Source organism: Melanerpes formicivorus, unplaced genomic scaffold (assembly GCF_026170545.1).
Source record: "Melanerpes formicivorus ecotype bairdi unplaced genomic scaffold, bMelFor1.0.p_v2 SCAF_20, whole genome shotgun sequence".
Taxonomy (NCBI): Eukaryota; Metazoa; Chordata; class Aves; order Piciformes; family Picidae; genus Melanerpes; species Melanerpes formicivorus.
The window spans coordinates 6,664,001-6,670,000 of NW_027142372.1; the positions used below are offsets into that span (position 1 = coordinate 6,664,001).

General features: G+C 37.1%; 1 protein-coding gene across 1 annotated transcript in view; it reads left to right on the forward strand.

The window, feature by feature from the left end:
- URI1 (URI1 prefoldin like chaperone) overlaps positions 1–6,000 on the forward strand; it is a 42,140-nt gene that overhangs the window by 22,047 nt on the left and 14,093 nt on the right. The gene's annotated exons all lie outside the window — the stretch shown is intronic.

The following is a 6,000-nucleotide window of genomic DNA, read 5'->3' on the forward strand; positions in this document are numbered from 1 at the left end:
GGACACCACTGCCCTAACAGTTAATTTGATCAAGGTTCAGAGAAAATAATCTTTACAGTTTGATTCCTCCTGATTGTTGGATGCATACTAGAATGGACAACAGGAATTGCATGCTTAAGCAGTAATAGTGCTGGATAAATCAAACATGATCAGTCAGTATAAAGCCTTGAAAGTTAGGGGTAGCAATAAGAGTATACTATATATAAAAGCTTTAAATATTACTTAGAACTAATTAGGTCATCCTTTTGTCTTTAGTTTTGCTTTCTAAAGTAGAACGAGTGGAAAAAATGTTTGCTTCTGTGGAACAGAAGAATGCCCAGCCACAGCAGATTAATTTCTTGGTTAAAGTTTATTTAATTGAAAGGAATAATTGAAGGGCGATTGTACTGAATTTTAAAAGTGAATGCACTTGAACTGACATAGCTAGAGAAAGCCCTATTTTGGGGCTACATTTTTGTTTGCTTAGCTTCTGATTTAGATTCAGCATTGTGATTGGTTGAAATGTATTTGGTAAAATTTGGGACAGTCACTCATGTCAAGTGTTCCTTTTTTCATAAAATATTGATCGCATCTTGAATTTATCTGAGTTGCAGTAGGTCTTTAATTTGGGGCTCATTTTTGTGACATCCTAGTTCCCAAACTGTTAAAGAAAATAAATCTAGAGAAGTTTGTGGCGTTGCCAAGTATATTTTTAGTTGTGTTGAAACGCTTGCCGTTTGTGACGCCGGGTAGCACCGATGATGGGAAACACTTTGCGCGTGTTTGCGTGCAAAAATGGGAAGACATAGTGAAGCAGATTAAAGGATAGGCACACCTAATTCCATTATAATAAAAGAAATTAGCTTTTTAAGTATGTCACAGTTTAGCACAACAATAATGCAATTGTAATTTTTTTTTTTTCCTTTTAAAATTATCTTGCTTAAGGTACTTCATATTATTTCTGCTCTCCTTAAGGCAAGACTGTATTGTTTTGGAATTCAAAGAGGGAATAAAGATTCTCTTTTTGTGACTATGGGATTATATCTTTTACGTGTTTCTGATGATATAAATTACATTTTTTTCTCTCTCTATCAGTAATCGCATTAATTCTTTAAGATGGGAAATTTTTCATTCCCAATAGTCCCTGTGGTAGTTACTATAGAAAGGAATGAAATAGATTTTTCTTGTAAATATTTGTGGATTAATTCAGTGTGCTAGGTATTCCGAGTGTCCAAACACTTTAAAAGGTAGGAAATTAAAACAGGCACACGGAGCCAGGAGTGGTTTTATTGTGTTCAAAATGTATCAGATTAAAAAAATAAATAAAAATCCCACTTAAAAGGAGAATTGTTGAACTACTTAGCCATTGTATCTTCAGTATATGTAAGAATACCCTTGCAGTGTCATGCTGCAAATGAATTCATGAAATGAAAATACTGATTACATTAACATGCAGTATTGTGATAGCACCCAGTTGTAAATTGCAGTATGTAACCTTTAATACAAATATTTGTGTCAATCAACATTGACCGATAGCTCAGTATACAGGGTTTAAAAGATACCATTATTTTAATAAATAAGATGATCCAGGAGGATGAGGACCATTTTGAATTTGTTCCTTATCAGCATTTCCAGGTAAAAGGATATTGTTTCCAAAATATATGATAGGAAGGCATTCCATTTCCCATCTGGAATGAGTGAGGCCTTTAGAGGTTTTAACGTTTTATCCAAGGGTGAAAATATCTTCCTTTGTATTCTAAAGAATGTAACACAAACTTGCCTGCTCACTGCTTTTTTTTTTTTGGACAAGAACAAAAAATGGCAGCAATATTACAAAGAAATCCAGTTGTTGCTTTTCTTTCTTAAAAAAGTGCAAACAAAATAAAATCTGCACGTTGGAGAATTTTATTTTAACATTTTTTACGTTTTGTTCCCAGTTTTAACGTTTTGTTACTGTGTTTTGCGATTATCACTTGTTAGTTTGATAACCTCCATCAGTTCCTTCCTTACCCTTGTTAAGGATTTGGGGGAGTGCTAAGTGCTCTAAATTTGCTGTGCAGTTCCCAGGAGGTGTTTGGTTTCTCACAGGTATTTTAACCAGAACACAGTGGAAGAAAGTAAGGAGGAAAGACTTCTTTCTATAAATTACGTATTGTGGTTCAAAGAAGCCCCAACCTTTTCATAATTCTCACTGGGCAACAGAGGAGTTGTCTGAATGCCACTCTCATTTATTTAGGAGGAATTTAAATGTATTCATATAATTCTAGCAATTACATAGGTATGTGAACCTAAAAGAGAAGTGTATTGCATTTACTTAGTATTCCTAAAGCCAAATTATCCATACAAATTTTTACAGAAGAAAATCCAAATGAGTTTGGCTTTGATACCAAGGGAACATGGAAAACAGAATGAAGGTTGTCTTTAAAAGATGCAGAGCTACTGCACAAAGGGTTGCATTGCATTTTAAAGAACCACACAGTTGCTGTTACAAAGAACAAATTTATTTATGTTGTTGCAAGCATAAAGAGGGCTTAAATCTGTATACACAAAAAGCAATCAGAATTCTCTTGAATCTTAAACCAAATGCATCTCTAGGAAAATGAACAGAAAATAATAGAAAAACAGAGAAGAGTCTTCTGCAAAGCTCTTAGTAGATAATACTTTCTGCAGAACTGCTGATACTACTTATTTCAAGTAACCTGTGATAGTTTGTTGCAAAGTTACTGGCCAAAAAATATTTTGTTGCAGATTAGACATCTGTTGAGATACAGTTGATTGTGCAAACCCTTAAAAGCAAGAGAATAACTAACACACTTAAAATAGCATGACATAACTCCACTCATTAATACTACTTGTGATTGTACTGTGGTGCTGCACTTTTGCAAGGAAATAACCTGCCACCTCTAATGCATTCTGGAGTACATGCATTAAATTGCATGATACTTTATCTCCAGCCTCAGTAGTATTAACAGACTGCATGATAGCTGTTCTTGTTTTGTTCAGGGGTCAATCATAATTGTGCTGGAAATTGCTGATCAAAGAGTTTGTATGCAAACTGCTCTTCTGTGGTTCCCTCTTCTAACTTCCCTTTTGCATCCCAAACTGGATGATGGTATTGCCATGGTGGAAGGTGAGAACTGCTGAGGTACTGCCTTCAGGTGCAGTTACTCAGTCCTCCCTCTGTAGGATCTGAGTCACTGTCAGTAATTGAGTTAGGTGGTTGTTCCCTGGCTTGTATAAAGACATATGTGTGTGTACATATATTTATATATATATCTTATTTGAAGGCCAATGAAGAGAACAATGAAGAGATCTTAACTTGAAATCTCAGTTGCATACAGAGCTCTTTGTTACACTTAATTTAAAATCTCTGCCCAGTCACCTATCCTCAAAGGAGATCACTTGCTGACTTTCCAGTCCTCTTTTATGTTATATCCACAAGACTCCCCCAAACATGAAGCAAGCTAGACCAGACTTCAGCTTCATCTCAGTTTGTCCTGCTTCACAGTCTGACTTTTCAAAATAGATCAACCTGTTCTCACTATTCTTGTCTGTTCTTACTATTTAAATCCCAGTGTAACGCAGTTTCCAGAAGTAACTAAAATAATGTCTGTGATTCCCCAAATCCTTACAGACAACACTCCAAGGACATTAATGTCAAACTCAGATAATTAAAATTTGTATCCAGCCAAGCTAATTAACCCATTAAAGCCAAAATGCATAGATGAGAATTTGTGTCAGTTTGGCATTAGTGTGTTGTCATGTCTTGTAAAATCTGGCTTCAGTGGACTTCATTTCAACAACATGAAATGTGTTCCCCAATTATTTTTTTCCTCTACCAGTGTATATGTCGCAAGCAGAGGGCTGCATCTTAAAAGTGGCTAATCATGGTGTAAGGAAATCCAGTCAAGTCCTTTCAGATTCATAATGGAGCTGGGAAGGGCTGATCTAAATGTAAAGAAATCTCACTTTAAGTATTCAAATGCTGCTGTGCAGAGGAAATGTAAATACCCTGATCTCTGATTCAAATATTTTTTCCTTTTGGTGGCCTTGGAAAAAAGTCCTAGTAACTATGGCACTGAACTATCTTTCCAAGTGATTTAACTGAAACATGTAAATGGGAACTACTGGGGTTCACCTGAAAGCCATGTCAGCCTTTTCTCAGATTATTGGAAGTGACAAAGTTGGACAACAGCCTCTGGTTCAATCCGTCTTAAAAGGCTCTAAGAAGCTTAAACCACAGGGTTCTAAGAGGAGGAGACTATGGAGCCTGTCTTACTCTACTGGTATTTTTGTGGGAATCTCCATGAATAAGAAACTCATGTAGTTTGTAAAGTGAATACTTTCTCGTTAGATAAGGTGCATTTTAAAATTCAGTGAAGGATGTTGGAGGCTTTTAGGATGCACAGTGGCAAGTTTAAAACATGAAACCCTGAACTTCCCTTGCAGTTAGAACCATGAGCTCTTTTTCAGGAGACCCCTTCTTTGCTGAAGGGCCTGGCCACTGGAAAGCCTGTCCTTTGGCCAACTGGGAGCCCTGACTTTCTGCTGGCAGGGCTGGTGTGAGTGACCCAGTGGGCTGACCACAGACAGAGCATCGCGGTAATCCTGGCTATCCTTTGACGTGCTGTGTGGCCCGGGGCAAATCACTTACGCTGTCTGTTTCTTCATCTGTAAAATAGGAGAGAATAATACTTACCTTCCTCACACAGCGCTGGGCAGATTAGTTAATGCTTTTACAGCATTTAAAAATAAAATGGGTGTGTAACTGCTCAGTGCCCTCACCTAACAGAGCAAACCAACATGCTCCTGTCTGGAAAGCACTGCAAGCTGGTGCTCCAGAAACAGCATAACCTACATGGCTGTTGAACAGTATTTAGATATACAGCCAATGACTGAGACACTTGTGTTTAAGAAACAGCTGAGCGTCACATTTACTATGAATGTAAAATCAAAGCCTAAGGAAAATTGGTCTCAAGCTAGATGTTTTTGTATATTGACACTACCTTCAAGAGCTGAAAGCACAGATGGGAGCATTTAGTATAAAACCTATTGCCACTCCCTGTTGATTTGGACTTTGGAGTGTGTCTTTTACACCAAAAATGACTGTGGACAGTGTTGATGGGAATTAACTGAAGAGTAAAAGCTGTATGTGAGAAGTGGTTGTGTCCAGTGGAGAATGATGTGGCTCTTGAAGAAGTTGTGTAAGGGGAACAGGACCCTGGTTGCATGTGGAAAGAGCTGTGTGTTAGCACCACTTGAGCTGTTGAATACTTTTTGGGAGTAGTATTTCATCCAGTAAGAGATGCAGGGCATTTTTCAGGAGAGAGTCTTAAGCTATTCCTTAGAAGCAGCTTAACTAATGGAGATGACTGCACATTTGACACATAGGTTGTTTGATTTAAAGGCTGATACTTTTAAAATACCCTAAAGGTCTGAGCTGTGTCTTTGTGCTTCTTGCTGGAAAGGATGGTCTTGTGCTTGAGTGGCTTTTTGCAAAACGCGTAATTTCTTTCTAAAGTATGTAGTGCAAGTAATCTATTTTTAAGGAATTGTATTTGATACATTATGAAATGTTAACAGGGAAAAAGCATACAATGCTGGATCTGTTAAAATTAGGGTGAGAGTAATCTTACATGTTTGGCAGTAGCTGTATTTTGACATGTCTGTTTCGTGCATAATTCTCTCTTCTGCATGTGCAGAGGACATGGGATCTGAACCTGTTTGTAGCATTCTGAGTCACTAAGTACATTCTGTTTTGTAAGCCCAACTTAAGTTTTATGTACTTAAGTGCATTTTGAAACCATTTTGTGTACATTAATACATTTTCACACGTGCTTATCTGAAAGGCCTATTGTCACAATAAATGCAATCTCTGAAACATTTCCAACTGCACACCGTAGCCAGAAGACTGTATAGGGAGTAGTTATGTATGCACTTCAAACACTTTAGGATTAGCTTTTAGACCAGGGAGATACTTAATCATTTACTAAAGTTAACAGGCAAAAGGAGAGTTAAAAG